The following is a 22,168-nucleotide window of genomic DNA, read 5'->3' on the forward strand; positions in this document are numbered from 1 at the left end:
CACTGAGAAGAACTGCTGCCACCTCTTCCTATATGCACTCCACAGGGACATGATGGGCCTAAGTCAGCTTTCCTGACCCGGCTTTCTCTCAGGGAGCCCCCAGGATGACAGGGCGATACAAGCCAACCCCATCCCTAAGGAGGGGTGTTGGGCATTTCTCACTGCAAGAGACAGCCCAGGATAGCTGCCATCACAAATAGAAATGATGGGCATGCAGGAGGAGGGAGGGCTAGCTGGGGGGAGGAGGACTCCTGATCATTGCGTTCCCAGTGACCCTGGCAAGAGGCTGGCCCAGGGCCCCTCCCACTGTACGAAGCAATCAGGAGAACCACATGTGTATTTGCATTATATTTGCATTCAATTTGTTTCTTATTTACATAAGTCCCCTAGCCTGGGCCCACTCTCTTGGGCAGTTCTCTAGATGAACATGTACCTCCTGTCCTAGAAAGTGCCAGCCTTATCTCAGTGCTTCAGGAGACTCCTCTCAACCTGCCTAGGGCATCTGGGGCATGGACTGGGGGCTGGATTCCCAAGAATCAAGCATGCCAGGATGGCCAGAGTCCTGCCTAAGGACACACAACCACGATAAAGCCCAGAGAAAGGTAGGAGCAGAGGAAAGGGGCTTGTCAGTTTCTACATGCTACCTGGCCCTGCCCGCTCCTCACCATCTCCCCTTCAACAAAGTACTGGAACCATTAGCACACAAATTCCCACCAGGGTAAAGAAATCAAGGAATATTTTTAGGAAGAAAGCACTTGAGTAAAACTTTCAAGGAGGAATGGGATGTGGTTAGGTGAATGGGGACATAGTGGTGAGGAACAGATGATTTAATTATTCATTGCTAAGATTAGATAGATAATAGATGAAAAATGATTGACAGACAACAGATACATCAATCACACTGATAGATGATAGCTTATTGGTAGATAAGGAATGATAATAGATGGATACATAATAGATACATGGATTAAATAGATGACAGGTGATAAATGATAGATGACAGACAGGTAGACACGCAGACAGATGTCCAGCTCTGAGCCCAGAGCCAAAGATGCAATGTTGGTTTCAGCATGCTGCCTCCAGCCAGTGAGACAGACAAGCAAGCAATTAATTAAAATTCAACATAGTGAGAGCCATGCTAGAGAGATGCACAAAGTGTTTGGGGAGCTCAGAGGAAGAGACTATTAATTCAGTTGGGAAAGGAGATAGGAAAAGATGTGGCAAAGAGTATTATGGGAGTGACATTTGAACTGAGTGTCCTAAAGAATAAAAGGAAGGTCACCACGGGGTACAGGGATGATCAGTTCAGGAAAAGGAAATGGTCTGAGGCAGGCGTAAGGATATGCACAAGCACAGTTAGCCAGGTGTGCTGAAATGGAAAGGAAATGGCAAAGGATAGAAGGAAGGGAAGAAAGAAGGAAGACTTGAATGCAGCTGAATGAGTGATCCTAGAGCCGGAGAGGAGCCCATTCATCCCCAGGAGATCTGGGAAAACAGAGGCCACACGTAGGGATAGAGAAGGGAACTTCTCCCCTGTCTCCCCTGAGGGAGATGTAGAGGCCTCATGAATAACAGTAAGGGTGCTGGTCAAAGTTTATATCAAGGATAACTCCAACTTACAAACAACAACTACATATTTGTTTCACTTCACCGAAACTTCCAGGATGTGAAGTTAGGTTCAACATCCATCGCTACCTCAGCTAGAACTTACAGTGTCATGACAGATTCTCCTGACATTTCAGCACACCTGGCTAACTCCCGATGTAGGGGACAGTGACAACAGAATGGAGCCTAGGACACAGGGATTAGCCTGAAGAATCTGGGAGCCAGGTGGGTGAGTGTGTCTCCAGTCCCCCACCACAATGACAGCAGACCTCTGACCCCCAGGCCCCCACTGAGCCCGGAGGCTGGTGGGAGGGGGAAGCCAGGTGAGCCAGGAAAGGACAAGAGGGAGGGGCATGCTCACAACCCAAGGCTGTGCCAGGGCACTGGTCCAGGTGAGCCCGACATGACCAGAGCCTGCCTGAGGGGACTGAAGAGGCTTCCTACAGGAAGAAACACCCCAGCTTAGGAGCAGGATGGAGTCCTTGCTGGCAAGGACACCAGGGGAGGAGCCAACATGGCTGTGGGAAGTTGCACTTTCCATTAATCCCCTTCTTTCCATCCACCCCATCTATCCAAAAATCCTCCCATCCTTGGAGGTCTCCAAGACCAAGAAGGAACTGGTCAGGGGCAACCAGCGACCAAACCCAAGCTCAGCCCACCTGGCTCCCACTGAGCTCAAATATCTCTCTGTCCACCTTGGGCCAGCTCGGCCGCCTTCCCCTCTCCTCTCCTGCCACACTCCCAGCTCTCCTGGCCTAATTGGAAAGGATTCCTGTCTCCTTCATCCAGAAGAAACAAGGTTAGCTGTGTAACCTTAGTTAAATCAGAAACATCTCTAAACCTAATTTCTTTGCCTTATAAAACAAATTTAATAATTCCAGGGCTTTCATTAGACTGAAATGAAATGCAAACTATCATTCATTTGTATATCTGTTAAAGGTAAACACAATTATGTTAAGCAGATATTTTATTTTCTTCTTTTTTCTCATGGCAAAACATTCAATAATTAATATATAGCCAAGCACAGTGTAGTCCCAGCTATTTAGGAGGCAGAGGCAGGAAGATAACTTAAATCCAGGAGTTCGAGGCCAGCCTGAGCAACATAGCAAGACCCTGACTCAAAAAAAAAGTAATGTTATGCACGTCAAAAGGTTTTAGGAACAGAAGGTGTAGGTCAGTGGTAGAATGCTTGCTTAGCAGGCAAGGTCCTGGGTTCAATCCCAGCAATGCCCCTCTCAAAAATGAATGTTTTTACAGTGAATAAGAATTATTGTTTAATAAGATAGGAAAGCAAAAATAAATATATATATATATATATATATATATATATATATGTTATACTTAGTGAGAAAAGTTAGTTTTTTAAATCATAAGAACTTTATCTGCATTGCTATTTTCATTACAAGGATTTTCCTTTTAGATATTAGTATCATATTAATTATGGAATATTATGCTCATCTTACAGATGAAGAAACTGAGGCTCAGGAAATTTAAGTAACTTTCCCAAACACTCAGAACCAATAACAGGTGGATCCAGCACTAAAATCTGTCTGCAAGACTAATACCCTTGGGGCTGGGGCTGGGGCTGGGGCTGGGGCTGGGGCTCAGTGGGAGAGTGCTTGCCTCTCACACATGAGGCACTGGGTTCGATCCTCAGCACCACATAAAAATAAATAAACAAAGATTTTGTGTCCATGTATAACTAAAAAAATATTTTAAAAAAAGGCTAATGCCCTTGACATTATAGAACACACTTTTATATAAAATCTTCCTTATGCTGACAGTCCTTACATTCAAGTTTTTATTTTATTTTATTTTACTTTATTTTGTTTTTGTGCTAGGGACCAAACCCAGGTCCTCGCACATACTAGGCAGGTTCTCTACCACCACACCCCAGATCCATGCATTCAATTTTTAATTATTATGTGTGTCCAATTTTCACATATAAACTTCAGCTATTGAGAATCTTTGATTAGTGTATTATTCCAAATACCTGAGCTTTGGAACAGCCATGGACTTAAGCATCAACTTTAATCATTCTTTTTACTAACTTTTAATCAGGATACACAGAAAATAATATAACCACTTCATAAAGCCCACAGGCAGTACTTCTTGTCCTGAGTGTGTGTATCTCATCATCTCCACTCTCTCCCACCTCCATTTGCTCAATAATAATGACTAATATTTATTGCACAATTATCATGTGCATTATTCCAAAAAGGCATTAACTCATGAAATCACCGTAACCCTGTCAGGTGGACGCTGTGACTCCTGTTTGGTAAACAGAGAGGCAGGGGAGATAAAATGATATGCCCAAGGTCACAGAATCGGCAGGCCACTGGTAGGTCACACAGCCCACCTGGTCAGGATTGAAACCCAGGCAGTGGCTCTTTGGCCTTGGGACCAGGGGCTTCCAGCTGCCTGGCATGCAGGCCTTATCTTCCAAGCCCACAGATGCCTCTCCAGTGCGGCAGAGGCTCTGGAGAGACAAGTCACACTCTTCCAGAACTCCCCAGAGCCCACCTAAGACCCTGAGACTTCCCCAACATTCTGTTTCCTTTGTTCCCAGTTCCCAAGGGTGGCCACTTACAGAACTCAAAGATCCCCAGCCCTTCCCCTGTCAGCCTCCAGCCCTGCCAGTTCTGAACTTCATACCTTCAGCTGTTTCCTGGCTCTTGACAAGTGGAAAAAGTATTCTTAAGATTAGTGTGTGTGTGTGTGTGTGTGTGTGTGTGTGTGTGGTTTCCTTGCCCATAGAAATAAAATAGCCTGTCTAGTTCTTCCCACTACTCCCAGTTGCATAACTCCAAAAGAGACAAGGAGCTGGACAGAAACACGAGGGGGTAGCCACAGCCTCCTGCCCACCCACCCCCACCCTGCCATGGGCCACACAGCAAACCCCTCTGCGGCCCAATCTTTTCCCCTTCCTTCTGCAGGGAATTACTGTTGTGGCTTCAAACCCAACCTGGAAAATGCAGCATTCCTGCCCACCTTCCAACCTCATTGCCCGCAACTCCCTGGCACAAACTCTTTTTTCCAGACAAACCAGGCTCCTCATTGATCTCAACACATGTTTCATGCTTTCCTACCTCTGTGCCTTTGCCCACACGTCTTCTCCTCCAGGAATGCCTGCTCTTCTTCACTCCCTTTACCCAAACCCTACCATCCTTCAAGGTCCTGCTGAAGATAAGTACCTGGCTGAGAACCTAGCACGTGGTTCTAGGTACCAGGGATACAGTGAGTAAGCCAGGTCGGGTCTCTGCTCTGAAAACAATCATTAAAAAGTAATTACACCAATGCAAATGGTGAAAAGCCTTCCTCATTGACCCTCTGCTCAGATTTCCCCTGCCTATGGCACCACCCTCATCAATCTCCACCAAGGGAAATTCTCTTAAGCTATTTTTTTTTTTGGTATGAGGATTGAACCCAGAGGTGCTTAAACACTGAGCCACATCACCAACCCCTTCTTCTATTTTATTTAGACACAGGGTCTCCCCGAATTACTTAGGGCTTCACTAAGTTGCTGAGGCTGGCTTTGAACTTGCGATCTTCCTGCATCAGCCTCCCAATCCACTAGGATTACAGGCATGCACCAATTCACCCGGCATAACTCTCTTAAACTTTGAAGGCTTTCAAGCAACACCCACTTTCTCCAGGGAACCTTGCACTACCCCCATCCTCTAAACTTAGGGCTTGCTAGGATAGTTGGACTTCTCCAGGGTGGCCCTATGCTGAATCTCATGGAGTCACCACACAGACCCTGCAACCTGGAACCCTCTGACCTGCAGCCTCCTTCACTTGCCCCAGTGTGCCATATAGAGGCCATTGTGTCACATCACAGCAAGGCTGTGGAAAATGATTGCAAGATGCTTCTAGGTCTTATGACCGTGTGGTACTATGGTGTGGATCTAGAATGCTCCCCAAGGCTTATGCATTAAAAACTGTGACATTTATGGGGCACATCTCACACTGCAGTGTGCCACTGATTGAGCCTGAAATGTCTCCATGTTTACCACAGAGATCTAGAAATTTGTGTTGAGCAGTGTTAGTTCTGTGGCTAAAGTCAGATCATTTTTAACTTATTGTATTTGGCTCAAACTTATTATCTTGGGTGATGTTGATATATTTTTAGTAGCTTGTATGTGAGCTGCTTGACAAATAAAACACAGTTTAGACAGACACAGCTTCAACCAGCAAAAATCATCTCTAGGAGGATGGGATATAGCTCAATGGTAGAGTATTTGCCTATACAGTATGCACATTGCTCTGAGTTCAGTATCCAGAAAAAAATCATTCTCAGACTGGGGGAGAATGGTACAGCACAGTGGTACAGCTAACATTTATGAGGCTCTGGGTCCAATACCCAGCACCACACACACACATGTGAAAAAATGTGTGGTGTTTTGTTGTTGTTTTTGCTGTTGTTGTTTTGTTTTTCCGCTTCTCTATTCACTGCCCCCAAAATTGTTCAGGAATTGAGACAACAGGAATTTTTCATTCATTAATATTAGTCAAAAATAATCTGGAAAGACAAAAAAAAAGCTCAATGGGGAAAGGGCCAAATCAGTATAAGCCACTGATTTGTAAGTCACTTCATACTGGACATTCAGAAAGAAGGTGAAATTACTTTCAGGCTCTGAACTTCAACACGCACTGAGGGAGGGACAGTATCTCGCAAAGATAATGAAAAGCAAGTCAGAGATGCAATCAAGTCTCAAATTTTTAGACAAATGTTTCTGATTTCCTGGGGGTCCTAGAATGTTGGCTCCCCAGAGGAGCATAATGCTTGACCTGTTTTAAAAAGGGAAGTAAGACACATTTTGCTCCTGAATGAAGGGGTGGCATAGTTCACAGATGGAATAGGCTCTTACTCTAGCCCCACCCCTCATACTTTCCTATGAAGATCCCACCAGATGACCCCAGGCAGCTGCAGAGTGGTGCTTCCTGTGTATGGGCAGCCACCTGACACACTGAAGATGATATGCTCCACTCAGTCAGTTGCTTTAAAAGACACTGTGATGGGTGCAGAGCATTAAGTGCCACCTCAGAGGGGCAGGTGTCACGGTGCGAGGACTTCCTACCTTCTGTAGACTTGTGCTTGGAACACTCCCAAGTGCTTGGAACATATCCACATGCGGGAATGCTAAAGAGCCATCCAGCAGACCTGAGACCAATGATCCAGATAGGAGTAGAACACACCTGGAAGCCAGGGTACTCTAAAATGGAAAAACTCCCTCTGTTGCTTCCAGCCAAGTACCTGTCCAAGGTGCAATCACTACAGGCAACACCTACCTGAGTAAATTCCATATCCAAAGACCCTGTTATGGTTTAGATTAGGTATCTACTAAAAGTTCTTGGGGAGACAATGCAGCAAGAAGGTTAGGGTGAAAAGATCGGATTATGAGATCCTTAACCTAATTAGTGAATTAATCCCCTGATAGCGATTAACTGAATGGTAATGGAGCAGGTTGTATATGGCTGGAGAAGGTGGGTCCCTGGGGCATGACTTTGGGGTATATATTTTGCTCTTGTTGAGGATCTCTCTCTCTCTCTCTCTCTCTCCCTCTCTCTCTCTCCCTCTCTCTCTCTCTCTCTCTCTCTCTCTCTCTCTCTCTCCTTCCTGGTGCCAAGTTCCCAGCTGCTTTCCTCCTCCATATCCTTCCACCATGATGTTGTGCCTCACCTCAAGCCCTGAGGAATGGAGTTGGCCATCTATGGACTGAGACCTCTGAAACCACAAGCCCCACAATTAACTTTTCCTCTTCTAATTGTTCTTAGGTTTTGTGGTCACAGTGGTGAAAAAAAATTGTCAAAAATTAAAATTTTTAAAAGTAAAACAGTATCATAATTGGAAGAGAAGAAGGACTGCTCCCAATAGCATTAAGAAATAGGTCATGTATAGGGCTGTGGCTGTGGCTCACTGGTAGAGCATCTGCCTCACACGTGTGAGGTACTGGGTTCGATCCTCAGCACCACATAAAAATAAATAAAGATATTGTGTTCAAGTACAACTAAAAATATATTTTTAAAAAAGAAAAGAAATAAGTCACATATACTCCGGTGACCACCAAATGATTCAAGCCTGGGGAATGGGACTGCTGGAAAATTTGACCTCTTCAAACTTACTAGTGTGACCTCCTTCTTTGAGTGGGTCTGAACAGGAAATATTGAACATGATGCAGAAGGGAGCCAGCAATAAAAGCAATGTATCAGTCAATTTTCTGTTACTATAACAAAAATCTGAGGTAATCAACTTATTAAAGAGAAAAATGTTGTTTTGGCTTATGGTTTCAGGGGTTCTAGTCCACAGTCAGTTGACCCTGTTAGTTTGGGCCTGTCAGGAGTAGCACACCATGGTGGGGAGTGCATGGTGGAGGAAGCTGCTGTGCTTATGGCCAGGGAGTAAAATAGGAAGAGGAAGGAACAGGACTCCCACTATCCCCTTCAAGGGCACAGCCGCAATGATCAGAAGATCTTCCCACCTCCTAAAGCTTCTGCCACATCCCAATTGTGCCAAGTTGAAGACTAGCTTTTAACACATAAGCCTTGGGGAACATTCTAGATCCGTACCACACAGTCACAAGACCTAGAAGCATCTTGCAATTATTTTCCATAGAAACAGAAATGCAGGAAAAGACATTTGTTCTTATATGACCATGTACCCAGTTTTTCTGAATAAAAGCCAACATCCCCATGGGTAGAGTTCACTGGGTAATCAGAATGCTGGTATAAAGGATGCATCTAACCCTCTCACCAAATTAAACAGAATCCCAGAAAAGTGGAGGATAGATAAAACAAACTCTTGACAATCAAAAACGTAGGTATATAGGGAGTTGTGTGTGTCTGAAAATGTTCATATGAAATAATTTTTAACAAGTGGTCTCAAAACTTCAGAGGTAACTGCTCCCACTTTTTAAACACTGTTAAGTCTTTGAGGTTTAGGTAACTGGATTACACTAGTCTTAAAGCTACCCTCTTTGTAGTATATGCAAAAGAAGATTATGTGATTGCAGAAAATAGGAAGGAAGTAGAAGAGACAGGGGAGAGGAGGAGAAAGCAGGAAGGGCACAGCAGGAAGACAATGAGCTTGCTCACAAGCTGGACCAGACCATCATTATTCCAGTGGTAAGATGTGGGAGATTGTGTGCTGCTCTTCTGAAATAGAATGCTGCCCTCCCTCAGCTTGTTGTGGGGCTATAATTAAATAATAGATGTTGAATACTCGGCACATAGTAGGCATTCAAGAAATTCTGACTCTACTTCATAAATATCTGTACTTTACAAAATAGATACACTCAGGAGATACCTTGCTTTACAAAAGAATTCACCATGGGGACCCTTTAAGCCCTCTGCCCTGCAAGTGCATTTTAAATGGGATTGGGTTTGCAGAAATCCATTTACACATGACTTTTCAAAAAACGCAGCCAAGGCGCTAATGAAGGCAGCTCCCCGGGCATGCTCTCTCTGTCTCAGATCCTGTGCAGCAGGATTCTCTGAAAGATTGGAGACTAAAACCATCTTCTCTGAAAATCCACAAAGACCCACTGGCTGCCCTCTGGGAAGTCTTTTTTCCACGCATATTTGGAAGAGCTGAGGTGTCTCCAGCTACGGGTCCAGGCTTACAAGGACAATAGCAATGGCAATTGCCTAACGACATTAGCTATCATTTATCGGAGCTTCCTATGTGAGAGGCACTGTGTTAATTCCCATTCATTACAAAGCAACAGAAGCTAACATCTGTATAACCACAAGGTCTTGCAGATTAAAAAGCTCCCATAATTCCTCACAAAAATCCCACAGGCTATTATCTCTGTTATTGTTGTTTTTTCAGATAGAAAAACTAAGGTACAGAGTAGGTAAGTCATTTGCTTAAGGTTGCCCAGCTGCAAATGATGGGTTATTTAGAACAGTTCTTGCTCTGAAGCCTACCTTATTACAGACCTGCTACCCTCCATCCTGTTTCCCCTCCCCACCAGCACCAGATCCAGCAGAGACAGGACTGCACAGTGGAGGGTCCCTGCGGGAGGCGCTGCCCCTCCCTCTGCCCCCTCCCCATCTCACTTAGCCCTCCACAAGCTGTTGTCAATTGCACTAAAGTATTTATAGCAACCAGCAACCGCTGACACCTCTGCCCACGTGGGCTATAATTTGATGCTCAAGTTGTTAAACAGCCGCTTTCAAGCTCCAAGCTCTTCATACACGAGTGTCTCCCCCAAGAGCCAAGCTGGCTGTCTCTCCACTGCTCCTGATGTCTATATGCCTCTCCTGCTGGCCCCAGGCGTGTACACATGTGTACATGCCAAGTACACCATCACCACAGATGCTGCCACACACACAGTCACCATCACAGAAAACAATTCTGGTTCTCTGTCAACTCCCCTCCCAAAGCACATGTCATCACACACAGCATATATCACCTATCACAGACTCCCACCCTCGCCCCTTCATACACCTCCATCATCAACACACAAAAGACACCGAAAAGAGAATGGCTGAGAATGCCTTGGGTAAAGTAGTATTCACAGGGAAGTGACAGCTCAGAATGCCTATCCCAAATATACCCTCTGGAAATAACTCTCTTCTAGGTAATAATTTATTGGAAAATTACCCACATGCTCAACTCCAGTCACCAGATAAATACTCTACTTATTTTTTCATGTGCTTGGGTTAAATGCAGATGTCACTTGGATGTGACTCTATCTGCATGTGCTTCCATGCTGCTGTGTCTACATAAACCCCTGACTTTGAAATCTAAGCAGCAGGGCCCATGTGTGTCAGGGGGTGGGGTGTGCGTGTGCTCACACACTAGGGGGTCCTCTGTTTGAATAGAGCAGACCCAATTCTTTGACTCCATTGCCCGCCCTCTCCCCAGGGAGTCTTTTCAGAGTCTGGGCTGCCTATTGCATAACAATTCAAGAGCAAACACATCCCTACATCCCAGAAAACACATCCCTTGCCACCTCCATTAGTGTAACAATGGTATAAGAGAAATTCAGAAAGAGTAGAAGGGACAAAGGATAAGGGAGGGCAAGGAGCAGGGACAAGGGCCATATAGGCAAAAGAAAAAGCTGCTGTGGCCCATCAACCCAGGAGAGAACAGATTCAGGGACAGGTACTCATCTGTAGTCAGGGTGGGGATGAGCATTGGAAGTATTGGAGCATTGGAAGCTTACCTGTTAAGGGTCTGGAGAAAGTGCAGATTTCTAGCCTTCCTGGGGTCCCTGATCTGTGAAGACAGGGACCAGCCTTAGCCCCTTCTTGAGGTGTTGGGGGAAGGATGTGGAAGACTCCCATGGGGTGCAGGGAGCAGAATGAGCCTAGCCAACAAGGAGACCTGCAGAGAGGCCTTCCTGGGAGGTCTGGGCCTGCTGCAAACAAAGAGATTCAGACTAGGCAAAGCGATGGGCCAGAAAGATAACCTGTAAAGAAAGGGGAGAATAGGAAGACTGCAGCTAGGAGACCCAGGGCTGCCACAGACAGGAAGGAGATTACAGTCAGAGATGTCAGTGAAAAGACTCAGGACGGGGGTGGAGATGGGTGTCTCTCCTGCAACTTTAGCAAAACACTGATGGAAAGGTCCTGCCCTGTACCCCTCTAAATGGCTCCTCCAGTCCTTGAGGAAATGCTCCTGGGGCCTAGACTAGCAGAACAAGGAAAAGTCTGAGTATACCCTCCAGGAAGACCCGGACAAAGTGCCAGACTAGAGGCTCTGGGACAGCAGGAAGCCAGAGAGAGAGAATAAAAAGCAAACCTGAGAGTGGGGGTAGGAGGGGGCAACTGGACCCTGAGTTCAAGTGCAAATGCTCCTATTGCTGATGCAAACCTGAAGCAGCCACAGAGTTTCACCACATCTGATCTGTAAAGCAGTTAGCTGCAAGTGTTCATGTCAAGGCACCAGATGAGTCAATGGGGTGGAAATGCTTTTTAATGACTACTGAGCCTCCTTGTTGATCAAGACGCTCAGTGGGAAAAAATCATAAGCACAGGGTGGAAAGGACAGTGAGCAGTTACCTACCAACATGGAGCTCTTACTATCTTTATTCCTTGTGTGTGCTCATGTGTCCTGCCTCATTCCACACAGGATCTGAGTCGGTTGAGAGAGAAAGACCACTGACAGGCAGACGGATGGTCAGAAGAGTAAGGACAAAGGCAATAAGAGGGCAAGAGACCTCCAGGGCAGCAAGGTTATTCGTTCAGATGTTCGATTAGACACTCATTCAGTGAGCACCTACTATGTGTTGGGTACTGTTGGGTTTAATTATACTTATGATCAGTGAATGTAGACAACTTTACCCAGGACAGAGCAATGGCAAAAGTGAGTTTATTCACTGGGTGCAGTGATACACATTTGTAATCCCAGCAGCTTGGGAGACCGAGAAAGGAGTCCAAAGCCAGCCTCAGCAACAGTGAGGTGCTAAACAACTCAGTGAGACCCTGTCTCTTAAAATTCAAAAAGTAGGGTTGGGGATGTGGCTCAGTGGCCTAGTGCCCCAGAGTTCAATCCCTGGTATCAAAAAAAAAAAAAAAAGTAAGTTTATTCCTTTGCCTTCTGCACAGGCTCCTGGGAGCCTCTTCTATGCACGTGTGGTCCCATTCCTAAAGAAGAAGTGTTCCCAATGGGATCTGGTAAAGAGAAAGAGGGACAGATACAAGAGTGTTGGTCCATGGGACCGGCCACTATCTGATGATCCCATGGCCTACTGGGAGCCAAGGCTGCTCTGAGTGACCCCTCTGCAGGGGGTGGGACATGGCGATAGGTGAAGGACTAAAAGAGGGGACAGGGTACTTGGTTTTGGAGCAATTCAGTGCAGATTGGAGCACAGACCTCTCTGTGCCTCCAGCTGGACTTAGAATAAAGGAATATTTCTGTTTTCCTCTGTCTTCTTTCCAAGATATGGACATGATGCCCTTTGTGTTGTTTACCAAAGCTAGGCATACTCCAGTCACTCAAATGGATCCTTAGATACTGAATGGAACAGAAGATTCCAGAAAACTTTGCACAGCACACAAGACTGTGTGTCATGGGGCCCCATTACCCTTTCCTCCTGCACATACAGCCAGAATATAGTTCCCAATCTCCCCTGTGGTCAGGAGGAGCATGACTACGATTGGATTCTGGCCAAGGAATGTGGTCAAAGTGATACCTGCCACCTGCAGACCTGGCCTTTAAAAAGCATCTCCTCCAGAATCCTCTATTTACTCTATGTATGTATCTATCTGTCTATCTCTATCTCTTCCCCTTCCTCCTTTTTTTCTCCCTCCCCCCTCCCCTCAGCTAACAGAGTCTAGAAGACTAAACAGAGTATGTGAAGGACCTAGAGCTGGGGTCCACAATCTCCAGGGGACCCATGAAAAGAATTTATTGGCTGAGAGCTCCATAAATTTGAATGGAAATTTTTTTTTTGTCTTTATTCTCACAAACCTCTAAATGAAGACTCAGCATTTTATTCAATTATAAAGAGAAGTAACAAACCACAGCAGTATTCCTGGTACTTATAATTTTGCCACCCATAAAAATTATTGGTGTTTATTATGTGGCATGCTTCATTGTTGCAAAAATATCAGAAGCTCATTTAGGTTGTATGAACATTGAAATTGCACTGTTAATCCCATGCTAGAGTTTATTTAACTTGTTTTATTATTATCATTATTGTTATATCAGCAATTATTCAATTATCACAAATATTATATCAGAGAACTTTTTAAATATTTGGTACTCGAACCTCAACTGATCTTTTTTTGTAGTCCTGTGAATTCAATGTCAAGAATTTAGAAATCTTTTTTTTTTTTTTTGTGGTGCTGGGGATTGAAACCAGGGCCTTATCATGTGAGGCAAGCACTCTACCAATTGAGCTATATCCCCAGCACTAGAAATCTTTGTTCTTTTTTAAAAAAAAAAATTGTTTATTTATGTATCTTTAGTTTTAAGTGGATACATTAGTTTGTTTTTATGTGGTGCCGAGGATCAAACTAAGTGCCTCTTGCATGCTAGGCGAGCACTCTACTACTGAGCCACCACCCTAGCCCTAGAAATCTTTATTCTTAAATGTGAGAAGAGGCTTAACTAGACTGCCCAACAGGGTCCATGCACCAAAAAACAAAACAAACAAAAACAGAACTCCTCCACAGAATTGTGATGCCCCTAGATGGAAGGCCCAGGTCTTGAATGGCTGCATGGAACAAAGTACCTCCCACTATCACCACCATGGGGCCAACATCTGGACTCTGAGATGACTGAAAAATAATCTTTATTTGTTCAATGACTGAGACTTTGAAAAACCATTATAATAAGAAAATCTGCAAGACATGGAGAATGCTGGGCAGACCTCTCAGCTTAAGCTAATTTTGGACTCACTCCTAGCTCTCCTAAATGCCCTTGCTCACAGGGTGGAATGTCTTAGATGCCCTCCCCTTTCACCCAAACTTCTACTGTTCCAATTTACCCCAACCTTCAAAGCACAATTCAAATTCTACTTCCTCTAGGAAGCCATCTGTGCCTCCTCCCCATTCATGAAACTGATTATCCCCAACTCTACACTCCAAGAGCTGTCAGCATCATAGTCTGAGCCTCCACAGGGAAAGAAGTTGGCGCAATTCCCTGCCTATCCCCCCAGCCTACACTCACCCCTACAGTAGGCCTAGTCCAGGGATGCCCAGACTTAGTAGGACCATTTGCTGCATGGAGGCGAGTGGGTGGCTGAGAAACTGTCTGTTTGATTCAGTTCTGTCCTTTGACAGCCTGGCCCAGGTCCACACAGAATATGTATGTTTAAGGAAAATGTATGATTCAAGTGGAAAAAAAATATACCAGTGCTTTCCCACACTGAGGCCTCAATTTCCCTTCCCTGAAACTATTTCTGACCAGTCTGGATTTCAGACTAATATATATTGTCCTCTAGGTCTCTGTACAGCAGTCTCTCCTTATCCTTTGTTTTGCTTTCCACAGTGTCAGTTACCAGTAGTCAACTCGATCCAAAAATATTAAATGGAAAGTTCCAGAAATAAACAATTCATAAGTTTTAAATAACTTTTATTACAGTATATTGTTGTAATTATTCTATTTTATTATTAATTTATTGTTGTTACACTCTTACTGTGCCTAGTTTATAAATTAAATTTCACCACAAGTATGTATATAGAGGAAAAAAACAGCACATATAGGATCTGGTACTATCCCAGGTTTCAGGCATCCACTGGGGGTGTTGGAACCTATCCCTGTGAATAAGGGGTGGGGGGAACCACTGTGGTTTTAGTAGCCAAACCACACTAAAAGTCAGGAAGGGGTTAAAAATAAGATGGGTCCTCTTCAATTCTGGTGAATGATATCTCCTCCAGGGTCCCAAGGCTGAGTCAGCCTCTTTGTCCTACACCCTTCAAAGCCACTCCCTCTGCCCACCCCCTTTCTTCTTTTCCTGCTCCACCCCTCCCCCAATAGGCACTGGAGCCCCTGCCCTTGGGCAGGAGCACTCATCCTCTCCTCAAGCTCTGGAGAGCCCAGGCCTACTCCACAGACAGCAGCTGCACCAGGCCGTGAGGATGGCAGAGAGGCTGCTCTCTGGCCTGCTCCTTCACAGGGCCACTCCACCAAGCTCCTTTTGTCTCCAGGATGAAGATGCACAGAGTCTGAATAAAGGACCCCTCTCTCTCCCCTCAGGTTATCATGCAACATGGGGGCTCAGGGTCCCGGTCCCCGCCCTGGATGCTGCTGTTCCCACTCCCTCTCCCCCAACACACAGAGAACCAGAAATCATTATTATTCTGTGAAGGGTCATACTTCTGAGTAACATTAACTCCACTCATCTTTAGGCAATGCAACACATCTTTGGAGGCCTTGCAGTGTGTGACTGGTACAGAGTGATGCATCAGATTCAGCTCCTGCCCTCAGGAGCACCCAGTCTAATGAAAGAGGTGGAGCAATAGGCAAAATAATAATAATAATAATAATAATAATAATAATAATAATGCTTCACAATTAAGCAGGAAAAGTTGCCAGGTGTGGTGATGCACACCTGTAATCCCAGCAACTCTGGAGGTTGAGATAGGAGGGTTGTATGTTTGAGGCCAGCCTCAGCAATCTAGTGAGACCATCAGCAACTTAGGGAGATAGTCTCAAAATGGAAAAACAAAAAACAATTAAAATGGCTGGGGGTGTATCTCAGTGGTAGAGCACCCCTAGGTTCAATCCCTAATACAAGGGTGGGAGGGGAAGAGTTCTGGGGACAAGCTCTAACTCCAGGCTTGGGGACAAGGATGGTAGAGAAGGTTGAGAGGAGGTGACAACTGAACAGGGTGAGAACCAGGCAGAAAGGAGGAAAAGGAATAATCAGACCATGAACCATAGAATCATTGGCTCTTGGGCTCACTAAAAGGTAGACTCACAGGCTCCTAGAATCATTCTTTCAATCAACAACTATTTATCATGCCAAATGCCAGGCTGGATAAAGAGGTCTCAGAACTGAAGGGATCTCATATCCCAAAGTTGTCCTGGCTTTCATACCCTGCTCCTAAGGGACATCTGTCAGTTCTAACACCAAGGTCCTAGGCAGAGGAAAAGGGGTCTGAAGATGTTCTAGGAGTCAGAATGAAGGCTGGATCCTTCCTCACTATGTTCAAAGAGGGCTATTCAGTTAGGAGTTCTCTGGAATGGACACTGGCACTCTGAGAGGGGACCTTGGCTCCGTGTAGATTCAGGAACTGATAAAATCAAACAGGATGGATTGGAAGTGATGGCCTTTCCCTATGACAGATTTCAGCTCACTAGAGTTGGGGTGGGGGTGGAATCCTGCCCTAAATTACACCCATCAGCTATTCTTTCTCAAAGCCCAACGTATTCTTTCTTCAGAGCCTAATCATACCGTTAATTAGATACACATTTGTACATATCTTTCTCTCCTCCACTAGATTGTCACCATACTGAGGACAGGAACCTCATGTGTTTTGTTCATAAAACTTGTATACTAAGCTTAGGACAGAGGACCAGGCACAAAGTAGGTCACAAAAGACTGTGAAAATGAATCAGGACTGATGGGTGACTATGGAAGGACATTCCAGCAGATGAGGACAGCCTGGCAATGAGCTCATTTCATTTTAAAGAGGAAACTGGACCCGAGAAAGGAGAGAGTGGTACAAAACTAAAGCTGCCACCTCTGTGGGGAAGGCGGGGTGTGGCAAGGCTGGCACTAGAGGCAGAAAAGACAGAGAAGGGCACTCACAGTGCTGGCCCCCAAGATGCATCTCCTGGAGAGAATCCGTCCCCTTGAGGATACCCCAGGGAATCCCCCTCTGCATGCTCTTCTTGAGGTTTTTAACCCCTTTGTCCCAGAGCTGTAGGGTGTGCCTGGCCATGGCAGCCTTCTCTTTGGCCAGAATTACCTGACAGGGCCACAGGGGAGAGGAGTGGCCTAGTTGGGAGATAGGGTGGGGCAGCCTTGCTTGGGTGCTCGACCCACAGGACAGTCCTCCCACCTAATCTGAGCAAGGCAAGCCTTGAGAACCAGAGCACAGGAAGGTTCAGGTAGCCCAAGCACATCCCCATTTAGTCCGGGATCTGCCCTGGTCAGGTCAGGGTCATTCCTGTTAGCATGGGGTCAGGCCCACTCAAAGCAGGGTCACCCTTGTTGGCCAGGGGTCATCCCTTTTTAGCACCAGGTCTCCACTTTGGCGCAAGGTCACTCTGTCTTGCAGAGTCAGCCCCTAACGGAGGGTCATCCTGGAGTGGGGTAGGGTCACCTGGGTTAGCATAGGGTCATCTCTATTAGCGTAGGGTAAGTACTGATCTGCACAGAGTAAGCTCCTGGGACTTTGGGGCCGGTGGCGCCCTCAGGTGGCTGAGCCCGGCCGGCGATCGGGATCCAGTGCCCGGGAGGGTTTCAGGAACCTCGTCCCTGAGCTCTCCACCCTCGCTTCTCTCACACTCAAGCGGGGAACCTCGCCCACTCGGCCCGAGCCTCGCCCTTCAGGAATTGCATCCGTTTCCGAATATTCTTTGCATGCATCTTTGGAACTCTTCGGCTCACAGAATGCAATGTATTGCGTAAGCGCATCTGAGACCAAGAATCCGAGATGTAGGCGGAGAGACGGTTCATCCGCAAACTCCAGCCCCGCTCCAGGGAAGCTACCGCAGCTCTTTGCTCTGCTTTTGGCTCCTCCCCACTCCCCCGGGTCTCAGAGCCCACACCCCTCTGTCGACTTGCCTCTGAGAGCGCCATCAAGTTTTCAGGTTTGCTCCTAAAGGTGACATCTGCGGAGAAAGCGGAGCCACAGTCGTTTTCCCATTCAGGCTTTAGAAAGGCTCCGTTCTCCTCACCCTCCCCGCTCTGGTTCCAGTCTCCCAACTCCCATGGGGTGTTTGGACTTTCTGCACACCCCAACATTCTAGTCCTGACAGGGCTTCCAGAAAGAAGGTCCACAAGGGTCTGAAGTAAAAGGGAGTCAGGGTAAAGGCACCCTTTCGTTTTTTGTGCCACCCCATCCCAGCACCGTCACAGTCATAATCGCTAGGCCTGAGAGCTCCGCCAGAAGTGAGGTGTCCACTCACCTTCATACTCATCCGCATGCCCCTCCTCCATGAACTGGGCAGAACTGGGGAATGATGGCCTTTCCCTATGACAGATTTCAGCTCACCAAACAGAGAAGGTCACTCACAGTGCTGCCCCCCCCCCCTTCTAGGGCCCTGCCAGGGGAGGAGAAAATCCAGGATCCTAAGTGAATCCAAAAGGAAGGGAGCCACTCATCCCGGGCAGGTATGGGAGTGGGAGCCCCAGGAAATGTGTCTGTAGAGTTCAGCACAGTCCCATTCAGCACTTTCACTGAGAGAAAGAACGGGGCTGGAGAAAAGTTCCTCAGCAGAGGGGTGGCAGGGAGGCCAGGACCTGAAGATGAATCCAGGCAAACTTATTTCTCTGAAGTCCAAAGAGGAGGGGAAGTACTACCCCAAGGTCACAGTTAGCATTCTGGAGAGATCCAGTAATCTTTCCTCCTCCTTCTCTATCCCATCATCTTCACAATAGGTGCTAGGATGCAGAGCCAGGATGGAGAAAGAGAAACAAAAGCCTGGCAACTTCTAAGGATGTGTAGAAGTCAAAATCCTTAATACTGAATTTGTGTACACACACACTTACCTACACCCACACATACCCCAACACCCCCCTCCCACCCCTCCAGTTCTGAACCTCTAGCAAACATCCCTGCCAGGAAGAAATGGCTCCAGAGGGCTGCCTAGGGTCTGGACCAGATTTTCTCCCTTTAGATTTTAGATTTTCTCACTTTGTTAAAGGCCTGAGCACAGGAAATAAGGCTCGGATTGGTCGACAGATTCTCAATCAGACTTGCAGAAATGATTTACTGACTACTATCTCTTCCTTGCCTCCAAGCAGGTTGCTGGTGCCAGAATTTTGGTGCTGCCTGGGGCCAGGGGTAGGACTTAATCACCTCCCCCAACTCCCACTTCTGCCCTGAAACAGGCAAAGAGGAGTGACACATGCTCTTGCTAGTCTACACACCTCCCTTCTGCCACTAGCACCTCACTCATCTAAAGACAATCTAGTTCATGTCTTGAATTACCTGGATAATTGTCTTCTGTACAGCATCTCGATCTCAATTTTCCTCCCATCCTGCCACTGGGAAGAAAAGGAAATTCAGAAGTCCAGTGACACTTAGGATTTTCCTAGAATGTAAGGGGAGATGCTGGTTTTTAAGTCTCCTCAAAATAACTGGATATGTGCCTTAACTATCTATGCTGGTGTATAGGGGTTGTAGGGTACAACTGCATGCCCCAGAACCTACTGAGCAATTTTGGTAAAGCTCCACCCCTCACCCCTTTCTAGACCTGTTTCCCCATCCATACATTGTTAGCCTTGGCTGCTCGGCAAGCTCTGCTGTTACAGGCTCTACAGTCTGCACCTGCACCTTTGATTTGTTATGGAAAAGAAAGTTTCCTTAGAATGGAAGGGAAGGCTCCAAAGCCACCTAGGAACTGCTAGTCAAGCCCTCTGTGCAACCTGGAGGGGAGGAAGCTAGCAGCACCAGGCCAGAAAGCAGGCAGGGGCCAGACAATGAAGCCTCTTGGATAATTTGAAACAACCCAAATTCTGAACCCAGGCAGGCTCAGGGGGTGGACATGATGGAAAAGAGAAGAAGCAGGAACCTGGGGTAGGCCGTCAGCCTACTCCCCTGCCAATTGCACTCTTCAGCAGATTTGCTTCAGGCTCCATGTTCCCAGTCTTGTCTACAGTGGGGGGAGCTGAGGACAGGTCCCAGTCTTTGCTAAAAAATAAAGAGGCCAGAAACTCAAATCCCTTCTTTCTCATTTATGAAGGGATCCATTCCTAATTCTTCCACTCCAATCCTCTCCACCCACATCTTCCAGCCTCTGCCAGAGCCACCCAAGGAGACTCACCACACTCACAGACTCACACAGATATAGTCACAAATACACATGCTAGCACACACATAATCACTTTACAAATATTCACCCCTAGGGACTGGGGGTGTAGTTAAGTGCTAGAGGGCTTGCTTACAAGCACAAGGCCCTGGGTTCAATCCTCAGCATCACCAAATAAAATAAATAAAAATTAAAATATTCACTTCTAAGCACAGTTGCCAGAGCACAGTGATATATACCTATCCCCTCTGGCACACACAAACATAAACACAATCACAGACCCCAAATACCAAAAAGCACAGACACACTTAAAGGCTGTGATATCATCATAAAGTAGAAATCTACATTCTTAACCCTTAAAGCACCAAACGTTCTTTTTTACATCAAATATCGGATAATCATTTGTTTTGCCTTTGTTTCAGTTTTCAACTTCCCAATTAGACTGCCTGCAATGATAGGAGGCAGATGTTCACTCTGTACCTCCAGGACACAATAGGTGAGCAATAAGTACAGGAGCCGGGTAAGGGAGACAAGGAAGGAAGGAAGGAAGGAATATTGGTAGGTAGGTGTGAGCCAGACAGGAAAGAGATCTCCAGGCTTGGGTGAATTAACTCGCCTGTGTTTGTTAATTCACCCCTAATTGATGCTTATCAGCTAACTTCTCAGAAAAACTGCTCCTGATTCTGGCCCCATACTTTTCAGCTAGCGGAGGGATCTTGAGACCGAGGTGAGGGGTGCTCCCATCCGAGGCCAGAGAGGCCGCCAAAGGAACCCGGAAGGAGCTTTGCAGTCCGACTGCCCTTGCTTTGCACACTTAAGACCCCTGGGTTTGCAAATGTACACAAATGACCTTCAAACCTCCCACCTGTCAGGGGCTTCACACAGCCAGGCTGGCAGGGACAGCTTGACAGGGTAACCCGGCGCAAAGTCGGCCCACCAGTGTCGCGGGCCCTTGGCTTCTCTCCATAGCTGCGTAAATGACCGGCTGAGTCACCTCGGCCTGGTCCTTTCCGTTTGAAAAGGGTAAGGTGGAACCTCTGGTCCTCAGGACCCTCTTTTTTCCCCCGCAGTCTGTGTTCTAGACTAATTTAAGTGATAGCCTCCTTAGTTGCCCTCTTAGACTGAAATGACTCAAAGTGGGGAAGCGAGACCTATCCCCCCAAAAGACTGGACATTTGCATACAACTAGTAGTTGAGACGCGAACCCGTAAGGCCCAGGAGAAGCAGCCAGGAGGGAAGTTCGGGAGGAAAGCTCGGGCTAGGGTGAGAGTGAAGCAAGGTGGACTCCCCACCCTAGCCACGATCCAGCATATTTACATCTGAATGGGATGGGGCAACTTAGCTCTGGAGTCCTAAGACACCTGCTTGGGTGGAGAGCACGGGGCGCAAAAAAAAAAAAAAAAAAAAAAAAAAAAAGTTGGGGGGTGTCCTCTGTAAGCGATGGCGAATTAACAATAAAGCCCACTCCTGTACCCTCACCGCTTCCCGGTTATACCGCCGCACACACTCTGACCGTGTCTACACAGATAACTTCAAATGCACTTTTCAGGTCCTCAATGATTTTAGGATGAATTTAAAATTTTTGTTGCCCCAACAATTTTTTTCCAGTCCTAGGATCCGTGAGCCCTAATCCCAAAGAAACTTCTGCCTGAAAGAGAAAATGCCCCAGACGTGAAACCAGCCTTGGACATTTTTCCGACTTCTAGGAAAACTGAGCACAGACCTCCAAGGTGCCGGCTTCCAGTGGTGAACTGCCCAGGACTCCAGTAGCGGTGACTTGAGCGCATCCTCCTGAGGCGCCCGCGCTAGCGAATTTTGACCGCACTCCTTGGGAGTCGACTGTCTCGGAATCACTGAGCGGAAGTAGAGGGGTGGTGAAGACCAGGAACCTTTCCATCCCCTCGGTGACGACGAAATTTCCGCGAGGAGACTAAAGAGCCTGGAGGAAGATACCTGGCGGAGACCCTTGCTGCATTGAGAAACGCAAAGTCGCTACTGCGAGAGATTTCCTCTGGGAGTCCGCTTGCAGCGAAAACACAGCGATCTGCAGGGACCCCAACTCAAAACAGGGGGCCCAGCCAGGGTCGGAAACAACCCTGAGGATGTCAGCGCTGAGTCAAGAAGCGGGGCGCAAGGGAGGAAACAGACTTCCTTCCCCAGCAGACCGAAGCCTCCAGGTCC

At 46.6% G+C, this 22,168-nt stretch overlaps 1 long non-coding RNA gene across 1 annotated transcript in view; it reads right to left on the minus strand.

The window, feature by feature from the left end:
• LOC131423193 (uncharacterized) overlaps positions 1 to 22,168 on the minus strand; it is an 85,888-nt gene extending 63,720 nt beyond the window's left edge. The window contains exon 1 of the long non-coding RNA XR_009224285.1: positions 21,711 to 22,168. This is a non-coding gene — a long non-coding RNA (uncharacterized LOC131423193). The remainder of the gene's footprint in view (positions 1 to 21,710) is intronic.

The sequence above is a fragment of the Marmota monax genome, unplaced genomic scaffold, assembly GCF_021218885.2.
Source record: "Marmota monax isolate L192 unplaced genomic scaffold, Marmota_monax_Labrador192_F-V1.1 WCK01_AAM20220418_F8-fsc00008, whole genome shotgun sequence".
NCBI lineage: Eukaryota > Metazoa > Chordata > Mammalia > Rodentia > Sciuridae > Marmota > Marmota monax.